This window comes from Belonocnema kinseyi, chromosome 10 (assembly GCF_010883055.1).
Source record: "Belonocnema kinseyi isolate 2016_QV_RU_SX_M_011 chromosome 10, B_treatae_v1, whole genome shotgun sequence".
Taxonomy (NCBI): Eukaryota; Metazoa; Arthropoda; class Insecta; order Hymenoptera; family Cynipidae; genus Belonocnema; species Belonocnema kinseyi.
The window spans coordinates 95376684-95390771 of NC_046666.1; the positions used below are offsets into that span (position 1 = coordinate 95376684).

Below are 14088 nucleotides of genomic sequence, written 5' to 3' on the forward strand. Positions count from 1 at the left end.
ATTTTATACTTGAAATAACGTAACCTCAAAATATGCGCATATCGAGGCGCGCGAAGTATTCAAATCATGAAAATCGCCAGCATCGAGACCTGGAAATATTAAAAGCCCAATCTCTTGATTTTATTTCACAGCAGATAGAGATATAAATAGAACCGCCGAAGTTTTCCGACCGGCAATCATGTACCTTCGAGTTTTCAAATTCAGAAGAGGAGAAATGGGTTGCGCGCGAAACCCAGTCATCGTCTCCTACTATATTCACACGGACATAGCCCTGTTATAGTATTGGACCACATCTCGTTTCAGATCTGAGATCACTGGTACGTAGTTGAATGGCCTGCTTTTGTATTGAATGTGTAACTTGAATATTTCTTTATTTTCTTCACTTATTTTATTATTTATATATTTTTCTGAATATTTCTTTCATTATATATTCATTTTCCTCCTGTATTATAATCTGAATATTTGCATGAACAGGAAGAAGAACGACAATCTGTCTTCAAAAGAAACCGAAGATCAGAAAAATGAAATTTGCAATCATTTAATGCAAAATCTGCAATCCCAATCAAAGGAAGACTCTTGTTTCGAATTTAATCATATTTCTTGCAAAGAGTTTGATTGCGTGAGCATGCTAGAAGAGGATGAAGAAACTCCTGTTACTGATAAAGAACGAACTGCGTTTTTGTTAGTGCACTTTCACCGGAATTTTTTCCAGGGTTGACACATACATTTCGGTTAGATGATGCACAAACGGACAGTAATATCGATGACAGTTCGATCCTTCGAACAAATTCTTTAGGAAAACAAGAGGAAGACAAACAAATTCAAGTTTGTACAGATGATTTCAGTTTTTCAATTATTTCTCTTATAACTAAAGACGAAGTGTTGAATAGTTTAACAGGAATACTTTCATTGAAACTTTGAGATGTATTGGTAAACTCCGCGAAAAAGGTGTGGCCTGATAGACACGACGGAAAGCATAGTTTAACGATAAAAGAAAGTATTGCAATGACAATGCTAAAAATTAAGCAAGACTTTTCTTATTCTATGTTATCTGTTTTGTATCAAAAACTTACTAGGTACACTTGCTCTCGAGTTCTTAAGACTACAGTCCTACTTTTGTCAACGATTCTGACACCAATCATCTCTAGATGGCCGTCTCGAGAAGAGATCAACAATAACCTGTCAAAATGCTTCAGTGACTTTGAACCGAAGAGAGTTGTATTAGATTGTACAGAGGTCCCGAAGGTCAAAATGTCTGAGGACCCGCATTCGGTGTTATCCTCAGTACAAATCGACATTCACTTTTAAGATTTTGGTAGGTGTTACTCCTGCTGGGTTAATATCAAACGTTAGTCCCACATATGGTGGAAGGTCATCAGATCAACTGATATTTACGAAATCTGAATTATTGGATCGAATGATTAGCGGCACTGATGGCGTGATGGTGGACAAAGGGTTTTTAATCGAACACTGTAAAAAATACGTTTTAAAATTGCACTTCAAAGTGTAAATTTACACATATAAAATGTCACTTTTGATGCATTTAAATTACAGGTTATAAATCAAATTTCCACATGTTGTGTAGATGACGTTTCTTCCAGATTTAATTCTATGACTTTGCATGAATTCATACGACATGTTGAAAATCACTACGTTCAGAGTGTGTAAAAAAAGGACTCACGCTGTACATAGTCAAATTCCCCAGACTGGTAAAATTACCGACCGCGCATAAATTCCTATTTTCTAACGAAAATTCCTCTACTTTATAGTGATTTTAGATTCGTCCATATAATATTCCACATTTGTGTAATTTTCGCAATAGAGCTTTCTTTCGCTCTTTTGTTCGCGTGTTATGAGCGAACGTACATTTTAGTTCACAAACTTTATTGCTCAATTTCGGCGAAAGCATAAATGTGAGTGACTGATTTGAAATTATAAATTTTATGCAATATGCGCTTGCGTAATCATAAATATATTCTTAATATGATCTTAATGATTTAAGTATTTGAAGTTAGGTGGATATTTTGGAGAAATTTTCCACTTTTTTTGTCCTATTTTACATTACATATTAAATTTCAGTTCAGTTGAGGATTTTACACTTTTGTTCAATTTTAGACATTGCTATACTGATTTCATGCCGCTGCGCGTGAGTCCACTTTTTACATACGTTTAGTGTACTAAAATTCCACAACCTTTTTTACAGTGAAGCGGTATGTGCAGAAAATCACATTAAAATGTTTCGGTCACCATTCATGGACGATAATCAGTTGACATATGAGAAAACAGTATTCATTAAAAACAGAGCCACAGCGAGAATACATATTGAATGAGTTAATGAGCGTATAAAGATTTTTTAAATGCTTAAAACGATTTCTCCTGGAGCCTACTAGACTACGTTGACCATATTTTTAAGATAACGTGTGCTCTTGTCAACCTGTCATCGCCAGTTATGGCTGAAGATGTGTTCTGAACGTTCTGTATGTTTGCTGTATTAAATCGCTATATTAATTATATATTTAATTTAACTTTTTAATTTTATTATTATGTAAAGGTCATAGGCTAAAGGTAAAAGGCTGTGATTTGTTACCTGAAATGTACTCAAAAGTATTAAAAACATAAATATAAATGATTTATAATTAAATTATGAAGTCTTATTTTTCACTAAGAACTACTTTGTGGTACTATAATTCGTCAGGCCCTAAGTTATTATTATTTAGACACTTAAATTTTAACATTCATCCAAGATAAACGGCACTGGCATCACTTGCCATCTTAACAGTAAAATCCTTATCACATAAAATGTTCATAACGTGTCTGTCAAAAGATGCATAAACAAGAAAGTCCTATGAGCTCAAGTTCAAAAGCAACATACCAAGTTGAACTTAACCATGATATTTATGATTCTTTAAAAATCCTGTTTCCTTATCTAAGTAAGGAATGTTGGGCAAGCACTGCTCAATAGATTTGTCCTTCGTAAGAGCATTTAATCTCCAGAAATTGGCATGGCTTACTATCTATAAATATTACACCATCAGGTGTAGAACCAAGTTATTGATATAATGGATGTACTGGATGTAATGGGTTTTCTTCATAGCTTTATTTTATAGGTTTTTTTCATAAACACCGGCGATATATTCTAAAATTTTTATAAAAATATCATTAAAAATAGCGCATTCATAAAAAGTATCATGCTCCATAAAATATATTTTAAAATAAATTGTGAACTATTATAATTCATACAGCTTACTCGAAATATATACGTACGTTATATGACATAAAATTAAAAACACAAATATATGGTATATATATATATATTATTCAAATTATTTTTGAAGTTTTTTCAAAACTTTTTAATACGTATTAAAATAATTTCAAATATTTTTTGTAAAATTCTGCAAAAAACGGCTTTAAATCTTCCAGATTCGTTTTACAATTTTATAAATCTTTTAAAATGTTTCGAAATATTTTTGGGACGACTCACAAATCCCGAATAATAAAATTCCCGACACTCTTAAGTTCCTGAAAATATAAAACGCCGAAATCTGAAAATCTCGAGTCTTAAAACTTCGAGAAGAATAATATTCTGTAAAGTTTTCTAGTCTGGATATTTTATAATTCGGCAATTTTCTGCCAGGAATTCCGAAATTCGGTGATATTTTAAATTTTCAAGAATTTTCTAATTCGGGACATTTATATATCGACAATGTTCCAATTTCGCGAATTTTTACAGTGATAAAAATTTTAATTTTCATAAAAACTGACTGAAAAATCCCGAAATATAAAATTCCCGACGCTGTAAAATTCGTGAATTGAAAAATAACCAAATAATACAATTCCCGAAATTATAAAAGTGCCGAAATATAAAACTCTCGAACTGAAAAACTGAGGAAAAGTTAAATTCCCAACAATAAGATATTTTCCAATTTGAAAAATCCCCACAGAAAATTGCTAAATTATAAAATATCCGAACTAGAAAATTCCGGAATTTAAACTATTAAAAAAATTGTTGTTCATTACGGGTGTTGGTTCAATCCGACTTTGAATTTTTTTATAGGTACGGCACAGATTCCATATATATTTTTTCCGAAGGATTTGCGAACGAAAGAAAGAAAACTTTTTGAATATCCGGGGTTTTGCGAGATCCTCGGATCAGTGAAATGTTGAAAAATCAAAAAATTTGTTGAGGAAATGATTATTTTCCCGACAAATATGAATTTTGCGAAAGATAGAAATCAGCGGGTAGCAGACGGCAGCATTTGAACGTTTAGAATCGTTTATTTATTTTTTTATTAACAATTCTGAGATAATAGAAGAATTCTAGAGATCAACGGCTCTTCCAAAGGGCCAGGTCTTGATGATGGTATCCCCAAATTTGGCGAAATAGGTTGAGAAATGGAGCAAAAAGCAGAGGGAACTGACATGCCCTGTCTGTGCTTTTTAAACTGTATTTGTAATCAACCGCCAGGCTATCTGTTACTTTCACTCTACACGCGGTATCGAGGGTTAAGACTACAATTCTCAAAGGGGAAAACCTCTTTCGGGACATTGACTTTTTGATGAGACTATCTTCCATCGATATTACTTAAAAAATAATGAGACACGCGTCCCGGATTTTTTGGTCCTTTGTAAGAGCTATGCGCGTTTGTAAATCACATTAGCCAAGGGTGCACAAACCTCTATCGGTTCGCGCGCAGTGACTCCCATCAAGCTCCGCTGGTCTAGTGGAAAAGAGCCTGGCTGATAACTACGCTGCCATGGGTTCGAATCTTTTTCTCAACTTTCATTTCGTATTTTAAACATGTCAAATAATAATAATTTGTAATGCTTCACCGACGAACAAATTATTTGTTTGAAAAAAATTACTGAGAAATAAATATCATGCAGACACTTTTCGAATAATTTATTTGTATAATCGTAATTTTTTAAAAACATTTTTGCGGGTGATAATCGTCATAGATTATCACGTAGCTGGGTGATGCACTGATCACTGCAGCGACAGAAGAAATGAGAATCAGCCAAAGATTAGGCAGTTTTCAATTGGAAAATAAAAACAAAAAATGTGACTACAATTTCCTACAAAATACTGAAATGGACTTTTTTGCAGATAACATCTGCAAACGCACAAATTTGATAGATAAACCAATTTATGATTGTATGTAAATTTGTAAATTTACCCAGTTTCAAATGATAACTGGATTATAAATGATAAATTTATCAAGTTACCCAGGAATAAATTTCAGAATGACAAGTTTAGAATTCGCAAAATATTGAAAGTAGGCCCTCTGCAAATTTATTTATAAATTGGAAGTTTATCAAGTCATCCAACAACTTTTCTGGATTTTGAGGAAATTTTTACATAGATAATTATTCCAAAATTACAAAACTGGTGAATATTGACTTTTCTTCATAAATTATGAATTTAACAAGTTACCCAGCAATAAATTTCAAAACTATTATAAAAGGGAGGGCTATTGAAGAGTTTTACTATATTTATGACATTTTTCGGAACTTTTAAATACCTTTTAAACTGATTCCCATTTTTCCTAACATTTTTTTTTAATCCTGCACCCAAAAATGTCTCCAGAGCTTCCCGAATTTCTTTTCAATATTGTAAATCTTTTGAAATGTTTTAAAATATTTTAAAACATAGTCTTTGAGTTATGTACTTTTTCGAAATGATAAATAATTTTAAATCTTCTTAGACACCTTTAATTTTTTTATCTTTTAAAATTCTTGAAAAGCTCCAAAAAATGTTCTTTTATTTAAAACATTCAAAAATCTCCAGCTTATTCGATTTTTTCTAAATTAACCATTTTTCAACTGTTCTTCAAAAATCAAGATGCAATACTTTGACTTACAAATTACAAATAAGAAAATAAAAAAATATAATTGTAACATTCAAAGTTTAAATTTATTATTCTGAAATTGTGACGATTCATTTTCAAATTCTTTATTATTGAAAATTGTTTTTTTTTTTCAATTTAAAATTTTCAAATTGAGTAGGTTAAAAATGGGATATTTTATACGGAAATAATACTTCAATAAGATTTTGAAATTCAGTAAAGGCGTTCATTTAAGAATCTATTAATTTCGAATCATTCTTAAATTGAACGTTATTTATGAAGACTCAATCGAACGTTGACACTTGTGTCACTAGTAAGGCTTCGCAATTAAATCAGTTCAAATTTGTACGTTAAAATATGCAAATTATATCATTTTTAACAGCTCCAAAATCGTCTTGTAAAATCAATCACTGTTTTAATTTTTAAATTCACTTCCATTTCCTGATTTTCTCGGTCGCGAGTCTAGCTCAATTTAGAACAACTTTCATTTTTTTGAAATATTAATTTTTCGATTCTAACTTCCAAGACAATCATTTTATTATTTGAAAGTTTTTCTACAAGTCTCGTTCATAATTTTTTATTTCAAGAAATTTATATAAAAGTTATACTATTTTTATTTTTATTAACAATATTTTTCTGTAATGAAATTGTTACAATAAAAGCGTTTCTAACAGTTTTATTTCTTTTGGAGAATAAAATGAATATTTATAGGTCGACCAAGGTTAGTTTGCTTTACAAAATTTGGCTTTCGTCTAATTTTTTCCAGTTGTTTTTACTATAGTACAATTTAGGTTTGTATCTTTGGGCGAAGAAATCAGTTCGATAGTTTCACAAATATTCTTTATAAATATCATGCACAGAAAATTACCCTGAGTATCCTTTCATTATAATTTTATAAACATGTAAATCCAGATTTATATGCTACCTATAAAAAACACAATCCATGAGTGACAGAACGAAATAGGAAACAATAAGAGTCAATTTATTCAGGAACAAGCACTTTGAACAAAACTGACCTTGAGCGAACATTAAATATATCCCTATTTTTTAATGTTGACAAAAATCCAGCACTATTTTCTTACAGAAAAAAAATAATTTGTAGGGGTGCCAAAGTATCAAAAAATAAAAAAAAACGTAAAAAATCACCCTCTTTAATGGATTTTCAAACTGAACATTTGTTCAGTTCTTCCAAGCACTCCTAATTTTTAATAGTCCTACTTTCAAATTTATCTGAAGTTATACGATTTTATTTGTTCTAAAATAATGATTCAAGTATTAAAAGATGTTCATTTCTAATCTTGCAAATACTACAAATTTAAAATGACTAACTATTGAGACTTTAAATATTTTTGGAATTACTGCTCTGTAGACCAAATAGAACTTATTCTTTTGTGAAGAAATTACAACCAAAAGTTTTCAAGTTTTCAAAAAAGTTTTAAAAAGCTTAAAAAAAGGTCAGAGATTTTAATGGTTTAATATTAGGGTGGTCCACAAATGTATGACAAAATTTGTCTGCATGCTAGAGAGCAACGATCCCCGCCATTTTATTCCAAATCCAAATTATTTCAAATTATTTTACAATAATTTTGTAGGGTTTGAAAAAATGGAACAGGAAAGTACGCGGGGACTGTAGAGAATTATTCAACGAAGAATTTCATCTATCAGAAATATTAGTTTGACACCCGTAACACACCCCCGCGAGTACCTGAAAACTACCCTTATAACAAAAAATTTCAATTCTTCATGAAATCGACCTTTTGAGCACTGTATTCTCGTATTTTTTACTTAAAAATATTAATATTGGTCTAGTGGAATATTTATCATCGTTAGTTAATTAATTTTTAATTATGGGGCCATCCATATACCACGTGGACAATTTAGGGGGGAGGGGGGTATGGCAAAATTCCACGCTTGTCCACGAGGGGGACCGGGAGGTCTAGCCAGAATCCACGTGGACACACATCCCCTTAAATCTGTGGAAAATATACTGAAATGAGACAAGGTATACTCTAGGTGCACTCCAATTTTTATATTGTTCTCACGCACAATATAATCTTTATTTTTATTTTTTTCATGACTTTTTCGTTCAAATTCAAATGATGTTTAAGCTCACGTCCCTAAACTAATTCGAATTTTTTCAGCCAATTCATCGCTCCTTTTGGACTTCTCATAGTCCGAGAGCTCGCGACAATTCTATGAACGTAATTATAGTACTCACTAACATTTCAGATTCTGTTGTTTTCATGGTCAACAGTTCGAAATTCGTTGACTGACTAACAGCTGTTGGTGTATTTTGCAACAATTTATCGCTAAACTCGTCAAAAATTCGAGTGAAAAACGTCATTTTAGTACTCTTGAAACCCACGAGGAATGATTGTTTAGATGCTGAAAACTAACAATAAGTTTCACTGACAGCTCCTGAGTGGTGCCAAAGTTAACTGGCAGACTGTCAAACATATTAAAAATTCGAGTGACAAAACGTCATTTTAGTACTCTTCAAACCGACGGGGAATGATTCTTTGGATGCTAAAAACTAACAATAAGTTTGACTGGCAGCTCCTGAGTGGTGCCAAAGTTAACTGGGAAACGGTCCATCATGTCAAAAATTCGAGTGAAAAAACGTCATTTTAGTACTCTTCAAACCCATTGAGGATGATTGTTTTGGTGCAAGCAACTAACAAAGAATTTGACTGGCAGCTCCTGAGTGGTGCCAAAGTTAACTGGGAAACTGTCAAACATGTCAAAAATTCGAGTGAAAAAACATCATTTTAGTACTCTTCAAACCGATTGAGGATGATTGTTTTGGTGCAAAAAACTAAAAAAGAATTTGACTGGCAGCTCCTGAGTAGTGCCAAAGTTAACTGACATTTTAATCAGCGACCGAATGAAAGTTTTGCCCTTTTCATCAACTAAAATTTTCATCTATAGGATACTTCTATAAAAATATAATGTATATAAAAGAAGAAACTACGAAAATCTCACTTTTTATGTAAATTCACAGCTCGCAACAATGGGTTTCAGGAGTACTAAAATCACGTTTTTTGACTTGAATTTTTGGCATGTTTGACAGCCTACCAGTCAACTTTGGCACCACTCAGGAGCTCCCAGGCAAACTTCTTGGTAGTTGTTTACACCTAAAAAATCATCCCCAATGGGTTTCAAAAGTACTAAAGTTACGTTTTTTCACTCGAATTTTTGACATGTTTCACAGTCTGTTAACTTTGGCACCACTAAGGAGCTGCCAGTCAAACTTATTGTTCGTTTTTAGCATCCAAACAATCATTCCCCGTGGGTTTAAAAAGTACTAAGATGACATTTTTTCATTTGAATTTCCGACCAGTTTAATGATAAATTGTTGCAAAATGCACCAACAGCTGCTAGCCAGTCAACGAGTTTCGAACTGTTGACATATGAAAACAAAAGAATCTGAAATTTTAGTGAGTACTCAAATGACGTCCATGGAATTGTCGCGACCTCCCGGACATTTTGAAGAGTAGTAATATCTATATTTTCATAAAATACGTCCACGTGGACAAAGTACAGGGGGGGGGGGGGTCAAAGGGTCGTGAAAAATTGTTCACGTGGTATATGGATGGCCCCTATTCAAAAAAATAGAATTTGTTTAAATAATTTGTTTTTTAATTTGTTTTCACCTCTAAAAATTATTAATATTATTCTAGTGCAATTTTTATTAACATTGGCTCATTAATTTTTCTTATTTAAACAAATGGAAATTGTGTAAACAATTTTTCTCGAAAATTCTATTTTTCCTTAAAAATTATTACTATTGGTCCAGTATAATATTTATTATCATTGGTTCATTAATTTTTTGAACAAATGAAATTTGTTGAAATATTTTTATCATAAATTAGATTTTATCATATTAAAGTCTATTCTTTTAATTAATTGTAATACTGCACATTATAAGTGAAAAGCACTTTCACAATCCGAGATTTTTAACAGCGCTACCTATGTTTAGAACGCATAATTACCCCTGATTAGCATTCCATGTGATATATGCTCTAAGTCTAGTATCAACCATTGATCTCAACGTTGCCATGTAGAATGCAACTTCTCATTGCTGAATAGCCAGAGCGACCCTGCTAAGACAGGACTGAGCAGTGACATTCTACGTGCAAAACTCAGCCTAGAGCAGAACTAAAAGAAACTAACAAATGAAAAATTATCATTATGATTGTTTATTACTTTTCTGAAACATTCAACTAAACTTAATAAACATAATTTAAATGGATTGTTTCGATCCGTTCCGGAATTTGTCTATTTCCCGAAATATTCCCAACAGTATCGAAATTACCCGGGAAGCGGAAAATTTCCCGGCCAACGGCAACACTGCTCTCACCTGCGATGGTTAGACAATGGTTGGGGCCCTCTCATCACCACCCTTTTTTTAGGAGCTCAGTTCTGTATTTGTACTCATAAACTCAAATAAAGCGTTTGCAGTCATAGATTGACTTTGAGCTTACACAAAAAAGCTCATTAAGCATTTTTACGCACAAAAGCCGCATTATGACTATATTTCTCGTTCTCGCAAAAGAGGTAATACGTAAAATCTCTCTTTTGATTTCCATATAGAAAAGATTGTATCAAACGCTGATAAGTTATTAGGATTTTTATTTAGAATATGTAAACGATTTTAAAAAATTTCAACAATGATTACGTTATTTCAAACTTTAGTACGATTCAAGCTGAAATATTGCTTTTTTGTTTGGACCTCTAACCTTCAGAAGCATATTCACTTTATAGAAGCGTGTCGAAAAATTTCTGAAATACCTCTGTCACCGGCATCTGGCTGTTGTGCTTATACCATGAATTAATCAAATAAAAAATCAAATAAAGATTTTCTAAACGAATATAATTTGTTTAAACGTTTAAATAATCATTTTTTCAAAACTATTTATAAAATCGTAGTTCCTGAATTAAACATACTATTGAATGATTTCGAGGAACAGTAAATTCTGTTGAAAACGTCATGCCTATGTTTAAACAGTTTTTATTCGTTCAAGCCGTTTCCTATCAAAAACGTGGATCAATAATATATACAATATAACACATAGAATTATTTTCGTAAATATATATTAATATATATTTTGTGTGTCTTCCAGTATATTATCTTTATATTCATAAAAGGCTGTCAAATGCTATAGTGAAGTATAATCTAAATTCATTTTATATGCATTATAGTTACAAGGCCGATACAAAACGATTATTTTTTGGCCAAAGATAATGTTTTCTGTCTGATATCTGTAATTTTTTACTACTTGCAGTACGTAATGTTTTTGATTCTCATTTATCGTTATCAAGCAGTTAGAGTCTGATATTATTGTAGTAACTCATTCAGCAGGATCATTTACTACTGTTAAATGTTTAACAATTACTAAGGCTCGCAGGTAATGTTCGTTCTTCACCCATTCTGATGCAATAATTACTGATACAATAATTAATTGTATCCATAATTACATAATGTTAAAAAAAAAACTTAATAATCCAAACAATTTGTTTGAAAAGTCATGGGAAATATTCAAATTGTGCAATATTAATTATTTGTATGAAAATACGACAAAAATGGCTAGAAATTTTGAATAATACGTAAAAATGAAGTTTTTTAAATTTTTGGGTCATATTTTGGGCGATTTTAGTAGGGGGGGGGGGGGGGGGGGGGGGGGGGGGTTGGTTAAAAATAACTGTTAAGAGTATGGTTTTCTTTCGTAGACACTTCTCTTCAATCCTTAAAAAACTTGGCATGTTTCGATGAAAACCTAGAGCATGAGTTCAATTTTTCAAAAATCCAAAATTTCCTTTTTGCTAACTAAATGGAATTTTGTGGTGCCAGTGGAATGTTTTTATATTTTAATTTCTAAAGAAAATTATGAATTTATTTTCTCTGGAAATGGAAACTTGGGGGGGGGGGGGTGACTTGCTCTGTAGCTCTAAAAGCCTTTTTTTGGATAACCCTAATCCATACTTACGTACATCCGGGCAATTGTTCAGAACGTTTTATAAGATATTTTTACATTTTCATCAGAGAGCATTTTGCATATTTTTTGGAGCGCTTTTTTCAAAATTTTAAAATTCTCTGTACAGATATTCATAGTATTCAAAAAGACAAACAATTTACCATAATGACTTTTTTCACATAACCAAAAATTACTAGAGTCATAGCGCTTACAAAATTCCAAAAAACACACGAAAATGAAAACTTTAAGTTAAATAACGCATGATATGAAAAAGGTCAAGAAAAGAAAAACGTTACTTTTTAAAGGCCTACTATATTATCATAACAAATTTTTAATTTTTTCGAAAAATTGAAAATTCTAATTTCGACGACACAAGAATAATTAAAAATCAAAATGTCCATTTTTCGGTCAAACTATGCAAGATACGAGAAAAGATGAATGTTTTAATTGTAAAACATAACATTGACAATAAAAAAATCAAATAAAAAAAATGATGTAAGGTACAAAAAAAAACAACATAAATTAAAGAAATTTTGTACTGAAAAATACAAATTTGTAATCAAATTTTGTTAGAAGAATACTAATAAAATCTTTCGAATAAATTATATCTACCATTTTTCTTCGAGCCATTTTACGCTAGGATGCGTATTTTGTTTTAAATTGTAAAAAATAACATTAAAAATAAAGAAATTAAATGTATGGAATAATGAAACAAGTTGCATTATAAACTTTAATAACAAAATTAATCTGTTATCTAATGCGTACTTTAAAAAAATTTTAAAACAAGATAATGAAAATATGTATGTTTCAATATCAGTTCTTATTACGTATTGTTATAATATAAATTTACTAAAATTGTACATTTTTAATGCTAGCTTAGAGCAAGCATTAGTGCGAAATAAGGAGCAAATATTACAGTAGTCATCAAAAATAAAATTTGTACATTATTTTGCAATATCTGAATAAGCAGTACCATTCCGATGTGTAGAAATAAATATTATGTACATTTGATATAATTGTGTTACACATTACACAACTTACAGTTGTCGATTTATTGACTTTTGTTTTTAAAAGGCCTGCGCACAAATGTGGGGAAATACAAAGTCCGGGTGGGTAGGACGAGAAAAATATATTATGGAGTGCGGAGCGCGAGAAGCAGCGTTCGCGCGCCCTATGCGCGCTCGAACTTGCTAGTTTTTAACATTTGAGGATTAAAATAATTAAATTTTGTTTAGAAATTGTTGCCATTACCAAGGTTCCTCTAGGAAAAAGCAACAAGAACTTTAAAAAGTGTTTCTCAACTAGGAATTTTTGGATATATATGAACAAAAAACAGGTGCCTTTCTTGGATTTGGCTAATGAAGCATTAATTGTTACAATAATATTTTTATTTTAAGTTTGAAGATATTAAACTATTTTTAAATGTGCGACATCTTTGAAAAAACATGTCTTTTTTATTTTTAAACAACTGTAATTTGCACCATTTTTCTGCGGTTTCTAATCTTTATTTTTTTTCCAATTGAAAACAATACCTAGTATGCAAAAAATTCGTCAACTATTAATAACTCATAGGTAATATTTTATAATTTAGAGCATTGTGAGCTTCCAAATTCAAAACTCGAACAGAAGAAATTAACCATTATCAACCATTATTTTTTTGCTTCTTAGAAAATTTTCACTACACCTTAATAAATGTTTCGTGGAGATTTCGGAAAATGATGGCGTGCAAGTTAATGCTGTGACATACCTTAACGCTAGCTACTGAACATGCTTCCATTTAGTCTGCAGAGGGGATGTTCGTCAATTGGTGTACCACTTGTTGCAATTTCACTAATCAAATAAGAAGAAAATAATACGGTGAACGTGGCATGTTAATGCGCACTGTCAAATTGTACACATTCGCATGTTAATATTTACCTAACATGAGAGCACCGAATTTTGTATTGTCAACTTATCACGTCCACGCTATGCATCACTTTGTACCTGACTAATCTAATTTCTGACTACCGGAGAATAAAAAAAAAGGTTGGAACTGCATGGTGGGGTGTGAGCTATGCGTGACAGCCTTTGTATGTCCCCTCAATGCGGAGCTATGAATTTGCGTACAACACAGCGTTAAGCTTCGCGCTTCAGTAACACGAATTCATTGCCTGTCGGGATAGATACATATACCCCAACCCCACAACCACATGTGTATGAGCATACCTTTCACGAATTACTCTATCATATACTGACTGAACATCTATGACTTGAAAGAATCATCCAGTTTA

The 14088-nt window shown here is 31.6% G+C and overlaps 1 protein-coding gene across 5 annotated transcripts in view; it reads right to left on the bottom strand.

Moving 5' to 3' along the window:
- LOC117181378 overlaps positions 1-13791 on the bottom strand; it is a 343385-nt gene extending 329594 nt beyond the window's left edge. For 4 of the 5 annotated variants that reach the window (XM_033373974.1, XM_033373973.1, XM_033373971.1 and 1 more), the window contains exons 1-2: positions 13736-13791; positions 13566-13648 (exon numbers count right to left, since the gene is read on the bottom strand). The gene's annotated coding sequence lies outside the window, so the exon portion shown is untranslated. Of the gene's footprint in view, positions 1-13565 lie in introns of all 5 variants that reach the window. The other variant, XM_033373972.1, reaches the window with a different exon arrangement.
- Between the last annotated feature and the right edge of the window lie 297 nt (positions 13792-14088).